Genomic DNA, 19293 nt, shown 5'->3' with positions numbered 1-19293 from the left:
GATAAAGAGAGAGCAGGTACCATCTGTCCATTCCGCCAATTTATTACCAGTTGCCTTTTATTTTTTCTTCTTCTTGTTTGCTGCTCTTCACAGATGTTATGTCAACACTTTTTTTGTTTTTGTTTTTTTTTGGGTGGTGTTGGTTGGTGTTGTTGGTGGTTTGGGGGGGGGGGACTCCCGGTTTCTAATGGAATTTTTTTGTTGTGGCTGTTTTGGTCTCTTCTCTCTTTCAGTTCAACAAAAAAAAGGGGGGGGGCCTGTTTTTGGAATAAGAAACAAAAAAAAAGCATTGCTGTTTTCTGACTTTGAGAGAAGGAAGAAGGGGACTCCTCTGGAATTTCCTAAGGTTTTTCTTTTTTAAAAGAAATTCGGACCAGCTCCGGTGAGTGCACATTTTTGGGATGTAAAAGCGTTTGTTTATCCCAGTGAGTTTGTGTGTTAAGGAAACATCCAGTAAGCGTATCCTTCATTTTGCCATTCTTCCATTTTAATTACAGTTACCGGGGCTTTGATTTCTACCGCCGGGCTACATAGTAAGTGCACAGACTTTTTTTTTTTCCCCTTTCTCCACCTTCTTACATGTGTGAATTGCAGCTTAAGCAGCTTGTCTTGTTTTGTTGTTGTAATGTCTCAAATGAAGTGGCTGGTTTTGGTTTCTGCTCCCAAGTTCTGTGTCGTGCTGCGATGTAAGTAGGTGCCCAAGGGGGCGCATATTTTTGCATATCTGCGTTATGGATAATGTGGCGCGCAACGTGCAGCGGTCTGCTGCTCGCCGTCACACACACACACACACACACACACACACACACAGTCCAGATGGCTGGCGAGATATTTCCAGTTTATTTATTTATATTCTCTATATCGTTATCACTTATAACACGCTGTGCTCAAAAGCCTGAGCCATCTTAGCCCCCAAACGACGAACCGCCCCTCTGCGCGCACGGCGGATACATAACGCGCCACAGACAGTGTTCGGCTGTGCAATGTAACCTAGGTGCTGCTTGTGGGACGTGTTGAGGAGAAAAAAAAAAAAAAAAAGTTTGGTTGAATGTTTTATGATCCAAGCAACTGAGTGCGTTTGGATGTATGTGTGCGTGCGTGAACGCGGGCTCCTGACTCGGGTGATGTGGACGGTGGGTGTGGGCTGTGCCTCACCCAGTTGTGCCCGTTTTTGCTGCTGTTATCTGTGACAGCGTTTGATGCCAGATTTGAAAGGTGATTGACAGTGGGTCATGCGCAGTGCTGTGTTAGCACAGGCCCATGCCACCCCCCACCCCCCACCCCCCCTCCTCCATCACCACATGATCTATTTGGAAGTTACCAAAATCCATAAATGATACAACCCTGCCTCTTTGTTAAAAAGTATTTCTCAGACTACTACTGACAAGTGATTCATATATAACCAATTACCAGTGATTTGCAGTCATACTTTGCTGCCCCATAAAAAAAAAAAGTGGAAAGCCTCTAAAAGGCAAGATAATGAACCAAAAAGTTTGTGTGCCTCCGTATTTTGTAGCCAAGCAGAAGCAATCGCAAATGAGGGTAAGGACAGCTCACACAGCCAGGGATGTGTCTTCCCCCGGCTAGTGTAGAGTGACAGAGGGCTAAGTGAGCATGACCATTGAGGGGAGGTAATAGCATTACGGTCTGCCAGTCATAAGGCAGGGCCAGAGATAGGCTGCTGTTGCATTTCAAAAAGAACTTAATGGGGACGCGAGCAGGACAGGAAACTGTGACATGATGGCACTTACAATTTATCACTTAAGAACACCCTGACTTGGCTTAATAATACACTAGCTTGAGCTAGTCTGTTGTGATAATTAGTGTCTTAATAGCAGCACAGAGATGGAGGGCGCCCTTTTTTTTTTTTTTTTTTTTTTTTTAGACCATCATTAAGGCTGGGTTGAGCATCGCTTCATGATGTCATCCTGAGGTTCTGCAGATTGGCTGGTGCAGAGCATCTATCTATCTATCTATCTATCTATCTAGTCTTGGATTGTGACTATAGGAGACAGTGACAATCCAACCGGAGCATCAGATGAGTTCCAGCAGAAGACAAATACCCATCCCTGCTTCTCTACTGCTTGCACAACAAATTGCAACACAACGAAATGTTGAAATACACCACTCCTTTACGCCACTTATCCCCGTGTGTAAAGACAGTTTTGAGCCAAAAAATAAATAAATAAATAAAGAAGTGGATTTAAATCATCTGCTGTCAGGCAGTGAATTTCTTGCAAAGCTTTCAAGGATTATTCCCAGGTAAGAATGTCCCCCCGCCATCCTTTACCCAGCAGCACTCCCATTTTATAAACTGGCAACATTCTGCAATTTTCCTTCGTCTTCCCTTTGAGTGATACTCCCAAACCTACTCGCCAGGCCCGCATCAATCACTGTTGGATGGGATTTGAGTAACAGCTTGAAGTAGTAAGCAGGGAAGACAGGTCTGCTTGCTCACAGTTGCACAAGCTCCTTCACGGTGACCTCGAAGAGCCACACACATGCACCGGCAGGTGAAGATGGCTGCATTCGCTGCAACTCTTTTCCTCTCGTTAATTAGGCCTTAATATAGGTTGCACCGGTGTGAGCGTGTTGACAAGCCGCTCACTTTTCTCCAAGCTGCTCCTCCTACTTGGAGAGAAACCAGAGTAAGCTGTAATTATGGTTTATAAACTTCATCCAGGTGACATAATCGGGGCATTGCTGAGATAACAAAGCTGCTGTCATAACATCTGCTAATAAATTTGTGTTCTTGTTTTCTTTGCATTGCATATTTCTTAGAGAGACGGTATAGGTACATGTTTTAGTCTAAATCTATAGCCACTATATATAATCAAACATATATTGCCCACGCCTCAGAAAAAAAAGGTGAAAATGGTACACTAATGAAAACCTAGTGGCTATATTATCCCTTTTTTTTTTATTTTTTTACTGCGAGAACACCTTGATTGTGGTCCAAGGCTCGACAAGTTGAGTAGCTGACTCCCAGGGGCCGTTTTATAATGAGGATACGCTGTCAGATAATTAGATACACCTGGCGCAGGCGTTTTCAGGAAATTTTGATTCATCCCAAAAATAAATGTCTGTGCCTGCCAACATGAAAGAAAAAAAAAAATTAAATAAATAAATAAAAATCCCGCTGTCACATTGCCTCTCTTCTCATGGTGGCAATGTTTTATTTATTTATCCACATCTTAATGCTCTTGGATGAGGCGGGCTTCATTTTGTGCTAGCTGATGCATTAGCTGCCAAAGTTTCTCATCTCTCGCGGAGTGAGCAGCTCACTCATAAGGGTGCCAGTGTCCCTCTGTGGACATCTCCGAGACTGGATGTTCTGACGCTGCTAAATTTACAGGCTCTCTTGGCTGCCTTGCACGAGATCCCATCTCATTCGGATTCTAAAAACGGGGGCTATGACAATGCAGACGTGTTCATCACATAACCTTAAATGCGTCTGCAGATACTTTTATTATATTTAGATGTGCTTTTTCCTTTTGTGCTTCAATACAGACATTCACTATGTGGAGATTTTCACTTGTGATACACGTACACGTGACTAAATCAGTCACTTCATGCATGCACTTTATATAGCAAACTAACTGAACTTCACTTCACCATCAACACATTTTTAGACAAGCATGCACAGAAACACCATTTTTAAAATCTGTTGATTAGAAAATGCTGCAAAAGATGAAAACCCACTCACCTGTGTGTGTGTGTGTGTGTGTGTTTGTTTATCAGGCACTTGCTCCAGTCGTAAATCAGACACTCATTAAGTTGTTAAACAAAAACTTTTGCCTTCCCTGTGTAGACATCGGTGCTATTAAACGTGATATGTGCGATACAGTTCTAAGGTGGACTAGTGCAGGCTGCTTATCTTGAACAATTAAGAGCTTTTTACTCATTTTTTTAACTCCTACTGCAGAATACACAGTGGCATCCAGTTGTGTTGAGATTGCATGCTCTACATATGAATTCATTTAGTCTTATTTTAGCCACAGTCACAATCACGTCGTATCGCCGCTGAGAGCTTAGAACATTTGAAATTGTTCTCCTTGATCTGCACATATCTGGAGTGGCTTTGCCAATAACATTCTTTCTTTCTGTTAACAATTTACAAGGAGACCATGAGCACTGACAAGTGGCAGTAACAGGACACCAGTACGTGCTAAAACATAGCCCAACATTAGCACACTGAAAAGCGTAAAAAAAAAAAAAAAAAACGATTTAATTTTTCAAGAAGGAGCTAAAGCTCACAAGAAGAAGACAGAATACTAATGTCTTCATAAAGTAGTGAACATCTCAGATAAAGCCAGACTCTAGTTGTTGTGTTACAGTGCAATTAAGGTCTGACAGCTAGTACGGTGTTAGTTCGATCATATCATTTGATCTGGAGTGTCTTGATTCACTGGGTGTCCACAAGGTTTCCTGTCCGTCCCTATAATGCACAAGAGAAAACTCAGCTGTGAGCTAGTGTGATAATATTCCATGATTAGCAATTGAGCGGTTTGCACTGGCGCCAGCTTCTAATGCTGGAGAGTATTTAAAGCAATACTTCAGGGAAAATGCAATATTTATTGACCTGCTGTATAGATAAACGGTATGTTGCTATGGCATTTGAATGAATTATAAGATGTAGGGTCTACTGTGCTGTAGCTCTAGCCGATTGTGTTGCACGTTTGAATGGATGTTAATGGTTGAAGTTGATTCAGTGGAATAACTGTTATTTTATTAGTGCTCTGGGTTTATTTGTGTTTGGTTTTAACACTAAACTCACGACTCAGTGGCGACTCAGTATGAAGAGTTCAATAGTGTGCTATTATTTCCCATAACCTAACTTCTCTCTTATAGTAGCAGGAGTTCTAACCCAAGTTCAACCATGCATGATTTGAAATTCATCTCAGCAGTGAAGGCTGTGTGGATGTTTCCTTCTCTGCTCGACTGTATTGTTATTGCCTAAAGAAAAACCTGCGTCTGTTTTGTGCAGTTGAACTTGGAAAAAATAAAAAAAAAACACACTGCTTTCTCTCTGCTCTGATGTGACAGGACCTCACAAACTGATGGATACTGACAAAAGTCGAAGACAATAGAGGAATGTAATGGATGTTCCTGCCTGAGTCAGAATCTCTGCCTGCACTAATAACTATATACACCAGGCTGGACACAATATCATGGGCATTTGTGTAGTATAATGGCATCCACTACTACCACAATGCAGGCCACAGCAAACAACACTGGACTAAAACACACCTATTTATTGCAGGGATACCGTATTAGGTTGCAGTAGGTTATATAGGCATTCATGATCATCTGCATTCCTTGTATGTTAGCATTACTGAGCTGTTCTTTTGGTGCCATAGGTGTTAGCTTAGATAATCACTCGGTGTGGTTTCTAAAGAGCAAATGCCAATGTGATCTTACATCTGACCTTTTCGCAAGCCACATGTACCGCACCACGGTCGGGATATTTTATCTCCACACATGCTATTGCTGTGGCATTCCTCCGATATCTGCCGCCGTGAAAGATTTCAGAGGGCACTGGCATATTGAGTATTGGTGATGTAGTCTACTGGGATACGGAGGCAAAGGAGAAAACAGAAAGGAATAATGCAGGCAAGCTGGAGCCAGGGTACTCTGCACAGCTCGATGCTGCCTCTAACTGACACGAACAAGAGAAATCAATTAGGCCTACTCGGTTGCTATCCAAGGGACTTCCACTATGGGAAAGGGTAGAGCGAATCAAAGCATTTTGAAAGAAAGAAAGAAAAAAAAAAAACAGAGAAAGTAGCAGAGGAGGAAAGTGAACTCGAGTGGCAGTTTGTTGTAGTCTTTGTCAGATCAGGCGCCTCTGACCTCAAGATAACATTCATTCTCTGTTTTCATTCATGGCATGCTTAAAATTCCAGACACTCTCCCATCTCTTTTTCAGCAGTGATGCAAAGCTTTCTCTCTTACCTTCTCCTCAGGTCAGTAATGAGAAAAAAAAAAAGAAAGGCTGGCACAAAAAAAAAAAAAAAAAAAAAGGAGAAGAAGATTTTTGATGAAGCCATAGCATAGTTTTACTGGCAGATGCAGCAACCTCCTCGGTCCCAGCAGCCTTAGAGTCACACTATTAGATGTTTATATTCATACCTTAGAGCCATTCCAGCAGTCACTTGGAGGTCACCGTGAACAACATTTCATGTCCACACCGTGATGGGCATGGCAGTCTTGTTTTGTGGAAAAGAAAAAGAAAACAAGTTGCACTGTTCGAGTATGAACATGAATGTAATCTAAATAGGACTTAGTTTAAGAAAACTATATTTAGTTTTATAGCAAAAAACTCTCTGTGGTCCCACAAGTAGAAAAAAAAAAAAGATTCTTTATATTAAATATGAAATAGTCCAAGTATTGTTGTAGGATTAGTGAGGCTAGAATCCACAGCATATCATTTATTAATCGTGTTTTATAGCCAGCAAAAGTAGACCTTACTGTGATGTAAAAATGTGTGCAGTGCCACAGTAAATGTAGACGTCCTCTGAACGTTACTTACAAAGTTGACTAAATAGGCGTTTAAATCTATATGCGGATTTCCCAAAGGTCACGAGAAAATGATTTTGCATAACTGCTGGAGATGATTGAAAGAGATAAGGCAATTGATGCTTTATGCATATTTAATTGAACGGAGCTGAGCTTTATACTGTAAATAGCGAGGTTGAGAGTGCGAGGCATGGACTTCGCAGGACCCCGAGGGCTCATCATCTTTGATCAGACTGAGAGAAGACACTTTTTGATCAGGCTCTACCGTGGGCATTTAAATCACGCCCCAAAAGAGCCGCTCTGCTGCTTTAAGGCTGGGAGAGAGGGTGTAATCTCCACACATACACAGGTAGGAGAAAGTGGACACCCCTGGAAGTATCCCAGAATCTATTACGCTGCGGATTTTAAAATCTTTTTTTTTCATTCTTTTCTGTGATGAAAATCTAAGGAGCGATAGGGGAGTTATTCTATAGAGTGGAAATTCAATTTGACTCTCACGGAGTCTTTTAAATAGTTACGATCATATAAAATCTGCAGTGTAACAGACCTGCAAGTATTAAGAAAAAGGAATGCAAGCCTTTTTTTGTCTGTGTAGCTAATCTACAATGGATGGAGAGTGACGTGGCAGTGATGTGAACATAAAGCCGAATTTAAAATAGGAAACAAACAGATGATCAATAGATATTTCAACCGCACAAACCTCGAAAGTTGGGTTTTAACTGTAATCCTGTGTGTACAGTTAGCTCAGTCCCCTGACAGAGCACACACGTAAACACAGCCCTCCCCCCCTCCGCCTCCCACTCAGCCCTGCTGTAGGTTTGGCTGTGGGTGCTCGGCAGATCCCTCGGCATCATGAGAGAATAACAATGAGGGTTTTGGGAAGGATCAGTTCCTCAGCACAGAGCCATACTGGGTAGGGTTTATGTAAGACCCTGGCTTCTTGAGCTTTCCGCGAGTTCAAGAAGACAAACAAATGGTACCAAGGCGTACTGGCATGCCAAAGGGTGGGATTGCATCTCTTCATGCTTGCCCCCGCTGCGTCATTCTCCCTTCGCACACACACACAAAAAAAAAAAAAAACACCTCCCTCTTTTCATACCCAACCCTGGTTATGTGTCGTGGCTTGTGATACCGACTCTCAAGTGTATCAGTCTAAGTTGATGTGTGTTTTCACACCATTTGTTGGCTCTGCAGCGCCATCACCCACTTTGAAGCCTCCCCCCTCCCCGCCTCCTTCCCTTATCCTCCTCTTCCTGCCTTTGTTTCCCTTTTTTATATGTTCCAATGAAAGAAGACTCGGGTCTGTCAAAATCCATCCTTTCTTCTGTCTGCCTTGTCAACTTTTTTTTTTTTTTAAGGTGGCATGCCGTAGAAATTCAGTCAGCCCTGACACCCCAGTGGTTCTTAAAATGTCAAAACAGGTAGGGCTGAAGTGTTGTCTTTAAGGATGATACAATGCTGTGTGGAGCATTTCCTGTTTTTGTATGGTGGTGCAGTTAGACGATAGGCATAGCTGAGGAACTTATGGTGCCATAATTATTAATGGAGTAAGATCTACTTAACCCATTTGTTACCTCTCTCCTGTGCGTGTTTTTAATAGTTATTCGATTAAGTACAATACAAAACAAACAAACAGAAACATCATAGCAATCAATCAGCTTCTTCATTTTAACCTGAACCACTCAAAACTGCCAATCCAACTCAGGTCAGGGTTCATCAAACATCATGTCAACATAATTTGCTACCGGCTAGTGATAAGATGAAACCCCTAGTCCCTTGGTGCTAGGTGTATCTTCAGAAGTAAAGGTGTCACAAAGCACACTGTGCGTGTGCTGTTTAGATTTAACACCAGAAGGCCTTCAAGTCTGCTGTTTTAATCAGCTACATCTGGACTTAATTAGTTGGAAGGACAAAAAAAAAAGAAAAATCAAGAGCGGATAAATAAATCCGCTCTTGAATAAATAAATAAATAAATAAAAATCTTTGTCACACATCTACTCAAAAGCCTGACTGAGGATGGAGTCAAGTCAATACATGCTGTGGAAAGTAAATTTTGGAAGTATCCCAGATGATAAAAGATATGAAAGGTACTAAAGGGCAGTTTCTCAATCGCTTTTTTTCCCCAGACACTTCAAGGAAGACATATTATAGTGCATACAGTGTCTTCAGACATGCGCTAGTCCAGAGCATGGGCTCCCTTTATTCTTGCACAGCACCAAAATACACTATAGATAACATTAGGATCCATTGAGTTGGGAGTGAGGGGAAAATCGATGTAAGGTGAAAATTAAATTTGGGCCAAAGAGCCTTTAGGCAAAGTGCAATTTGAAAACACATCTTTTATTTTCCCCTGGGCGTCTGATAGGGGCAGGGCAGGAGATGGACGGCGAATCTAACCATCATGGAAAAAAAGGCAGAGGTATGCTATGAGGGAAAGGGAAACACCCTCATCTCAGGCCTAATGTGCCTCCCCCCCCTTTGATTGTCTAATTTGGTTAGGGCCACGCATCCCTTATCAGATCATATCAAAGGTCAGAGGCGTCCTGTAGACAAATCAATCTTGCAGTCTGAGGAGGCGCAGTGGAGGCATGGATTGAGGGAGAGCTGATCCATCTACTGGGCCCAGAATGAAGGTAGGTGAGGAGAAAAAGAGGTGTGTGTGTGTGGAGGAGGGGGGGGAGCAAGAAAAATTATGGCATCTGCTGCTCTGAGAGAAGTGGGCGAGAAAGGTGAGATTGAACTGTTGACTTGGGGAATGCGATATGCTGAGGGAGAAAAAGAGTTTACATTATTGCCTGCAAGATAAGAGCGATTCTTTGGGAAGACCTGACATATTAAAGCTATCTGACTACCAGGCTTGTAACTGATATTTCCAACTAGGCTTGACTGAACGACCTTTCTTGGATACGAAAACAGGATACGTTTTAGTGTAAGACTCAAGAGTGATTGGCAGCTCCTCTTTTCTATAACTCAAGTCTGACGTTGTCTGTGCTCTGATAGGTGTGGAGCTAATGCGGTCCTCACACACGACCCCTCTCATTTAATTCAGTTGCAATTATTGCAAGTGCAGTTGTTTCATGCACTGGTTAATTAAACAGTGATAGTATCTTCAGATAATGATTTTTTTTTGCACTTGGTCCTGGTTGCCTAACAAGCAAATCGAATATATTTGATTTCCCTTGAAACATTTGAAATATTTAAAACCAGCATTTGTGTTTGGATTGTATTTGTTGATGCATTGCTGCATTTCTTTGGATATTAGTGCCGTCTGTAGATTTGTGAGAGACTGTCCTCTGTGTACTAACAGCTTAAAGCGACCAACAGAGACACGTTGCAGTTGGACGTTGTATTTTGATTGTGTTGCTAAACTTTTGCCTACCGTGTGATCATGTTGGCAGAAAGTTTCATAGGGACAAGACAGACTTTTCATTCATTCATTTTAACTTAACCTAAATAGATTAATTTTGGGACTCAGCATAACCAATTGGTCTAAACCGAATTCCCAAACAGGTGATGCCTGCTGTATGAGAGGCTGGGGACAAAGCGGGTTGCAAGTATTACAGTACTATTAACTATTAATATATCGAATTGGTTGCATATTCCAGGCTAAAAACATCACAGCCTACAGTAGACAATATAGTATGAATTGTTTTTACATTCAGTATTTTGTTCTCAAAGGTTTAAAACAAGAAACTTTTAAACTTCATCATTTCGGACACTAGGGAAAGTAGTGATATGACAGTCGTAATAACAACAACTAGTGTGATGTGCAGCCGTTTTGGAAGCCCATTAATAGTGTAATAATAGCGTTTCATGAGAAACGCTGCTTCATTGAAACCACTATTTATCATTCCTCCCCTTCCTCGTCACCCAGAGTAGCAGAATATTTTTAACCAACACTCCCGACCTCTTAGAATGCCCATTAACAAATAGTCATAATTAAACCAACGATGCATAAACACACTAGAGGTGGGCAGCAGTCCTGGGCAAAGTTTATAGGTGAGCATAAATCATCCACAGTTTAATGCCAACGCGATGTTTAATTTGGTCCCTCTTGAGTGTGTAATTAGTTCAATTAGCCTCAATCCTGCACAGAGAATCACATGCAGCATGGACCCTGGGTTGCACTCCGGGTTTGCCTACATTAAGGTAACAGTGTATTTCCTCCTGTAAGATTAAAACTCACTGTGTAATAACTCACCAGAGACCTCCCTCAAGACACTGTTGCGACGGTTCAGCGTGAGATAATGTTTGCTCAAGCAACTCTGAATGAGATTCAGCGCTCCGGTGACACCATTACTCTAAGCTCATTGCCTAGTCAGGTTGGGTGGGTCTGCCCTGCCTCAGAAAGTCGAAACGCGGAGTGCGCCAACAGAGAGCGCCTCTCAAGACAGATTACACGTCTGCGGACGAGCGAGCGGGCTTACACTCCAACCCCTGCCTGAGACAAGCGGGTTATTATCTTTTGTTTTTGTCTTTTGCACACTCTTGCCAGTCATGTAAAGCATCCAGGACGAGATGCTCGCCCTGCAACTCGAGCAGGTGGACGACATGGCAGCTTACACGTATTTGCTAATTGCGGGCAGTCAGTGAAACTTATCTGAAATGAAGATGATGGTGCGAGGCTGCAGAGGAAGCAGCTTAGGCCCGAGCCAAAGTGTTTTAAATGGATTACACCAGTGTGTCATTGTGATTACACGCTCCTCGCAGGGACCGCGACAAGATGAATTGTATTTTATGGCTTTACAGCAGATCTTTTTTCTTCCTTTTCTCCTCCAACTTGAATGCATTTTTTTTTCTCCCCCACTATGTCGCGTGGTCTGAATATAGGATTGTTTTTGCCTTTGAACCACCTCACAAACAGTTCATCTGCTAGTTTTTTTTTCCTTAAGGGGACATTTTCTTTTTATCTCAAACTGAGAATGCATGCATGTGTACGTACACATGTTCATGCTTTACGAATGATATTGCAGAGCTGCTGTTGTGCATGGCTGAAACACCAGAAGTCGCATCTGGCATCGTGGCATTTCAACACATCTGCTTGGTCTTGAATCTGAGGAAATTATATGCAGCATCTCTATGTTATCTTCCCTTTCCATGTCATTGTAACACATCACTGGAGTCATGTAATTTACATGACCGCACATGTACAGCAAAGCAACATCTCACACCCTAAGCTTCTACCTACATACACTACTGTATGTCCTGTATGTGACATGTGTTGTAAACCTCGCTGATAAAAAATGATTCAATAACAGTGCTCCGGGAGTGTCCTCCAACTTAATCTACGAAAAACCTTTAGATATGCCAACGCGTCTGTGTGCGAGTGTGTTTTGAACGCTTCAGAGTCAGAGAGAGTGTGTACTTGTGTAAGTAAGAGAGAGAGAGAGATATTGTGTCTCAAGGGAGACCATTAACTCATCCCTGCTTAGGGCAAAGGGTTAAACACAAGAAAACACTGGCATGACCCAAAAGAACATAATGTCGAAGAGTATGCTGACACAAACACCACCATCAGCAAGAGGAATAAAATAATTTAAAGCAACCTGTCCTTGTAAACCTACACTTTGAATAGTTCTATAAAATAAAAACATATTATTGAGAATTCTTGTTTCACATTGTTTCCAGTGGGGGTTTATTACATCCGGTATCTGTACTGATGGAAACAACCCCTAGCAGAAATTGGGACTAGCATCTCTGCAAGGACGCTGCTATTTGTGACATGGGGTAATGTGCTAAGTAGCCTGCATACTGTATGATAATGGAAATGCAAACTTACGAATAACCTAAATGTAAATATATTTAATGTAGAAAAGCAACTAGGGAGAAGGAAAATATATTTATCAGCATAGGTGGATTGAGGACAATGGCAGTTTTGGTGTCTGTAAAGATGAAGCAATCAGGTGGCGAGTTAGGTTTGCATATGATTGGAGGTAGAGCCAAAATACCAGACTGGCTCTGTCCATATTTATTTGGAACATTGAAATGTATTGGTAGCTGCAGTCTAGCTGTTTCCTACAGTTCCTATACACATGATCTTACAATAAAGTATATATAAAATGTTTTTTTTTTTTCAAGTTAGTAAATTCACATTCACAGACAGAACTGTATGAACCCAGAATTGAACACACCCCTATTACATATGTAGCCTGTGCACATGCGGGGTGATGGCACTTCTGTCGACTGACTACAGATTAACGTGGATTTCACCCATTTTTTTCTTAAATCTAAGCACAAGTGCTCTTCCTGGCTTTATATGAGTATAACACACTTGCTCCTCAAACTAATCATAGCACTAGCGTCCAAGAAATTTGATCAGACTTAACAATAACCATTGTGCACTCCTATTGAGCGCCATACAAATTAGTCTCAATGCTGGTGGCCAGTGGGACAATGTATTCTGCTGGCTTTATCACATCTTGCCCCGGCCTACTATTAATCTTGTGGACTGTATGGGATGAATTAATGCACTGAGGGATTTGTAAGGCTATGGATATGGATTACATTGTCAAACAGTGTGTTTGAATTGTCTCTGAATGTAATTCCAGTGGACTAAGATTAAATTCAGCTGATAAGAGTCTGCTGTAACAAACCACATTATTACAGCCCTTGTCAGTCTGTTGTGCAAGGCAATATGAAGTGGAGCTCGTGCAATCCTGTTCATCTACAAAAAGGGCTGCGTCTCAGATTGAATTTCACAAGTATAGTTAGCGACGATTGGTTGGAAAGTGATTTAGTCTAATTTGTCGTCTTCCCCTGTTTCTCTTGGTGCATTGGTTTGTAAATGAACAACTCACACAGTGATGTAACATCAAGCAGAACATCTCCCTCTGCCAATCAAACAGACTACCCTCAGGGGCCTAGGATGTGCTTACCCTCCGTCCTCCTTCGGTTTTTGTACTGCATGACATCAGATTATTGTATCATAGCGTAATTTCCCTTTAATGCTCCCTGCACTGTGAAATCCTCGCTAGTCTTTTATCTAATCCACACATAAAGTGATTTTATTTCCCCCTCATTATTAAAAATTATATTCTTTAATGACTTGTTAGGCATTACACATTTCGAGCAAACACTAAAAGCATTTTCTCCCACTTTTCTTGACAGTTACATTAAGAAACATTGTGCGCCGCGTGCATTCCAAGCATCTGCACTCAGCAGAGGCAATTTCAGTCATAGGCTGGGAAATCTGCACCCCCTGGCTGCGTCTAGCAAAACACTTAAACTTGTGCAATAATTTGGTTTCATTTTTTTTTGGGATTATCAGTGTTTACCTCTTTCACCCGTGGTGGTACAGCACGGACAACTGTTTTGTAGCTTCTTGTGGTTTCTGGCAAGTCTGTGTGCGCCACCAGCTATAATGATTTTCAAGCCAAGGGAAAATGAGAAAATAAATTAGCATTCCGCTTCAGGCTGTGCCACAATCATGGTGGAGCATCTCCACAGAGAAACAGTAGCATCCGCATTTAAGCTTGCATATTAATAAAGTGTAATGATTAGTAATGAGTCACCAGACATACTTTCCCTTTTTTTTTTTTCCGCCACCTCTGCGCCCTCTGGAGCAACCCATTTGCTGAAACACATGAGAAACAGGTGGTGTCATGGCATGAGGGGGGGGGGGGGCAGGCCCAACATTCAACATTAAGTTTGCTACTCGCCCCACTGAGCCAATGAATTTTTCATAAACTGCCCCTAGAGGTTCATAAACGCTGAGAGAGAGAGAGAGAGTAAGAAAGACCGAGTGACATAGACAGGGGAAGGGGGGTCCGATTTTAGGGCTCAATGCAAGATGTGTCCGTGCATTGAGCATGCACGGACACCTGCTGTGGCTGAACCTACAGGGAGGTGGCAGCACTTGCAGCTGTAAACAAGCCAGCATCGCTCTGTTTTCCTGCGCTCAGAGCTGACCCCGCCATCCATTTGGCCCTGCTTTATGATTACCATAAATGCCTGGATTGCCTGCATAAAAATGCAGAGTGGAGACAAGGGCCTCCGCTTCCATTAGTGGCCTCTTTTTACTGGAAGGGCCAAGTGTGTCCCCTGGGTAAGGCCAAAACTCTCACTGTCCTCTACAGTCTGTCAAATAGACTCTGTAATCAAGGACTGGGCTAAGTGGATGGCTGCACTGATGGTGATGTTCATAAAATGATTATTCATGGAGAATACACTGAGTGCGTGTAGCGAGGTAATAGGGGGCAGGGTTGTTTCCGCACAAAGAGATCATCCTTCGCAAATTAAAGCCCAATCAGCGATAATCATTCTGATGTTGCTTAATTTTGTGAATATCCTCCAACAAATCCGAATTTTGACCTGCTGTTATTAAATGGAGTTCTGGACACTAATACCTACCTTCACTGGTTAAAGAAACAAACGAGCAACCAAAATAAATGTAGACTAATCCGATTTACAGATACGCAAAAATTGCATTCGAACTGAAGATATATTAAGCGCTCATGTGTATTTTAATAATGGGAACTAATAAAAGCAATAACATCAAAGCAGGACTCTGTCCGCTATAAGCACACGGCCCATAGTAATCCATGGCTCATAGATTTTTCAGGTCATTTAATCACTTGGGAGTATGAGTCCAACTCAGTTTTAATATCAGCAATTGTGAAGAAATGTCCAGGCAGTGCATCGGGTTGTAAGGTCTTGCCGAGACAATAAATGTAATAAAATTGCCTTGTCTTATTTGGGGATTTGAGTTTCAATATGATCTCATCCTGTTTGTTTGGCGAAAAAGCAGCGTTTTCTAGAGATAACGCTTAGCCGAGAAGAAATATATGGAAATCCAAACAATAATTCAAAGGTTGCGCTGCATACCAATTTGCATCCAACTAAAAATACATTAGAACCACCACAACAGCCTTTTTCTAAAAGTGGAAAGATTAAAATGTGAAAGCAACTCCCATAGGAACTCATGGCAGAGCAGCACGATAATATATGCAGGAGAGGAAGGAATGAAAAAATCTATTATGAGCATGATGACAAGAGATCAATGTTGCCTCTTATTCCCAGTGACAGCCCGAAACTAATACACTCATTAGCGTTAATACTACTGTGATATAAATTGAATGGCTTTTATTTTTAATAGCCCTGCTATTGCCAGTATTGGGAAAAGAGCTGGTATTCTAAGGGTGCAATCTGTCATGTGTCCTAAGGTATCGGTGGCTAACAGTGGGGTAAAATTGGAAAGCTATTGTGAAAATTGTAGAGAGGATTGTGATATACTGTAAAGCTTAAAATACCTTTAGTTTGCACTGCTGTGTCCCCCACTTTGAGGTGCTGCAGGCGCATGGGTGTGTATGGGGAGAGCATTGCAAGGAAGCAAGAGCCCTGCCATCTTCCCCGTACTGTATGTAAATACAGATCTGACAGTGTTCATTACCATATGTTCAGATGAATAATATACAAGAAAAAGTTTTTTTATATATAATGGAAGCAATAAGCTAACTACCAGCTTTATTTCTGAGTGAATGATCCCCTTAGAAAAGCTTAGTTTTACTCTTACGCTATCAAGGTTAAACACCTTTGCTTTGGGAATAACTCATTGGCTGTAAGCGACAGTATACGTGTAACAGCTTGATTTAACGCTCTCATGCCTTGAATCAACTCACCTGTGTTAAATATTAAGTGTGTGCCCACCTAGACGTCAAAAAACCAACAGCACATCTGTTGTTTTTTTAATTATTACTTGCAAACTCTTAAGATAGTCAGCGCTTTTTTTTTGTTTTTGTTTTTTTTTGGCCCTTATCACGTGGGATCACATAACTAGTAGTTAAACTTTAAATAATCAATCATGCAAAATGCAAGATGTGGTCCAGAGGAGTGCTGGGAGGGAAAAAAAAAACAGCTGGAAGGAGAAACGGCTAAGCTGCTGAGGCTGGAAAGTTTTTTTCACAGCTGCTGCTGGCTAACAGCAACAACAAAGCCCGGAGCTGGGATTAAAAACAGTTTGTGGCGTACAGAGCCGACTTCTAATGAGTGAATGCAATTCCCTGCATTTCTGAGACAAGTATTTCTAATATAACCGTCACTATATTGCATCATTGGCAAACCGACTGTCTGCAGCCAGTTCTGCACGATTGCTAGCTGCTGATGTCATTTACTGTGCAGTTATTTTTTTTCTTTCCACTTGCCAATTGTGAAGCTTTGTCATTTCAAAGACGTGTAAACATACGTAGGGTATAATTAGATTAAGGTGCACGTAAGAAGGTGTTCAGTTAGGACGTCAATACAGCAAATATTAGGTAAAGATAACGCCACGTCACTAGATTCCACCGCTGGTTCGGTTAGACGGGGTCAGCTCACCGATCGATAAAAGCCTGCCAATGACAATGTCTACGTTAATGCCTCAACCTGCTGCTGCATTCTCCCCCACGAAGCCAACCTTGGCAACCCCTACCTCTAATTACATATGCATTCTTTGTTTTTCCCCTCTCTGTCCATTCTCTGCAACACGCTCATAACAAGGGCTCAAACACTTTCCTTCCCGTGGTTTCACTCACTGCCAGCGAATTGATGAAATATTCATTCACTTATGCCAAGAATGTCAACGCCGGAGTTCTGAGTGTGACGAGCGCTAATACTGAAATAAGCGGTTGTGTAATTGTGCGCTTCCCGCTGCATTATTATCATGTGCCCGTGCTTGACTAATAGCGGCGGCGTCCAAGACAGCCACCAGGACAGTACCTGGGCTCATGCAGATAGACGTGAAGCCAAGGGTGGAGGGGAAATTAAGAACAAAAGAAAGATGCATGAGGGGAGAAGACGGAACAAACAAGAGACAAGAAAGAGGAAGGAATATATTTCTGTGGGCATGAATTATTCAGACATCACCAAGGCGAGTATGCAGCCACGTTATTGGTGGTGTTGCATCTTGTTTTATTTATTCGTTTTTTTTTTTTTGTAATTGTACAATTGAACTGGAGCACCTGTGACTCTTGACCTCAAAACAAACAGACAACCTAAAAAAAGTAGTTCAGTAATCAGGCAACTTATAAAAACTTTGAATTTTAATTAACATATAAAATGCTGGACAATGATAAAAATCATCTGTTTGCATTAGAATCTTATCCGGATCACAGCACAACTCAACTTAAGTATTATTCACACATAGTAACATACATTTTATCAATATCAGAAACAATAGGGGAACAAGAAAAATCACTCTGCCACAAAGCCCCCGTCTCTCCACTGTTGCATCCAGCAGGCTTTTGTGTTGGCCCCCTCCGCTGTGAGCCTGTGTTTGCCCTGCAAGAGCTGTGCCAGCAGAGAGGAGCGGCGTGTTAGCAGAGGCATCCTGTGCATGTCTGTGTGCCTGCAAATGTGTTTGCACATACTCGCTAAAATCACATTCATTAAAGTCGGAGAGATGAAGACGTGAAAATTGACTTTGGAAGGTCAACAGCGGGTCTCCTTTTAATGTAACGATAAATAGCAGAGTAATGATGGCGGTGCTACTTTAGCATGCGCGGCGTGTTTTAGGGCTAATGAAGGCGTTGTATGTATGAGGTATACACTCTCAGGCAGAGCTTCAGCGAGATTTCAGTTTCATCCCCTTTAAAAAAGCCTCCTGGGCCAAGAAGAGACTCCAGGATGGTTTTTCACCTGAGACAAAAGTGATCTCTTTAATGACAAACATACAGTACATGACGTGCAGTGTCTGCTCCAGGTCATTGTTGTAATTACAGTACATGACCAGAAACATCCAGTCTGTAAAGCTTTATGTAGGTCACAACCATAATAACTTAAAGTATAATCCAATGCCATCATTTCCATCTGCTCATATCTGGGCGCACATTTCATTTTCACGCTTAAAAGTAACGCTGCTGCACCAATCAGCCCTGTAGCTGCTGCTTCTCGGGGCTTGTTGCTGATGAAAATTGCAGCCGCATTTGCACCACTGCAAGAAAATTGCGCCTCACACCGTACGTATTTCCATCATCTTGCCTCTACCCCTGTCCTCTTTCTATATGCACGTTGGTGCACGGGTGCCCGTACGTGCAAATACTGTATGGGCTTCACTAGTTGCAAGCGGCTGGTCGTCTGCAGAGCTGCTTGCGTCGAGGTAATAAGTGCAGAACAGGGAGAAAAGCAGCTGATTCCTCCCAATCATCTGGCAAAGTAGAGAAACTAGGCCAATGGTTGAATAAAGAGAAGCAGGGAGAAAGAGGACTAAGAGAGACTAAAAAGTGAAACGCACACACACATAGACACACGAACGCTCTCCAAACAGGAATTCAACATTCGCTATACAAAGCCTAGTTAATTTTACAGTTGGACTGCACGTACCTTTACTTCAACATTAACGATGATGTTATGGTCGAGTTTTAGAGACTCCTAAAGATTAAAGACTTTCTTTGGAGCTCTGCAGATTTTGTATATACCACCTGCTGGCAATCTCTCTGCACAAGTTCATTTTTTCGGGAGCTACTCATTAAATTTATGAATGCTTGAAGGAAGTCGGATTTTCTATTCTCTCCATCTGTAATTTTCGCCCATATGGGACGAAGTGCTAAATAAGTTCTTCTCTCTCATCTGCCTTCTTTTCTCGTGACGTCACTGCGCTCTGCCTCTCTGCCACACGAGCATGCATCAGCTCTCGAATCCGACTCCTCTGAATTCATCAACACAGCGACTCTACCGACCAAACGAAGTGCCAGCTGAGGAGGTGGGCCACGGTTTCCACTTGCACCTTGAGCTGTTCTCCACTCTCTGTCCCTGTGCCGCCACCTTAGAGTGAGAGCGGGGAGTCAGGGGTGGGAGGTTCCG

At 42.1% G+C, this 19293-nt stretch overlaps 1 protein-coding gene across 19 annotated transcripts in view; it reads left to right on the top strand.

The window, feature by feature from the left end:
• The first annotated feature begins 268 nt into the window (after positions 1 to 268).
• The window catches only part of LOC113157074 (protein tyrosine phosphatase receptor type D), a 315285-nt gene continuing 296260 nt past the window's right edge, over positions 269 to 19293 (top strand). For all 19 annotated transcript variants that reach the window (XM_026352333.1, XM_026352323.1, XM_026352322.1 and 16 more), the window contains exons 1-2: positions 269 to 382; positions 498 to 533. The gene's annotated coding sequence lies outside the window, so the exon portion shown is untranslated. The remainder of the gene's footprint in view (positions 383 to 497; positions 534 to 19293) is intronic.

Source organism: Anabas testudineus, chromosome 18, assembly GCF_900324465.2.
Source record: "Anabas testudineus chromosome 18, fAnaTes1.2, whole genome shotgun sequence".
NCBI classification, from domain to species: Eukaryota; Metazoa; Chordata; class Actinopteri; order Anabantiformes; family Anabantidae; genus Anabas; species Anabas testudineus.
The sequence above is the reverse complement of the archived record's forward strand: the minus strand, read 5'-3'. Positions and strand labels throughout refer to the sequence as shown.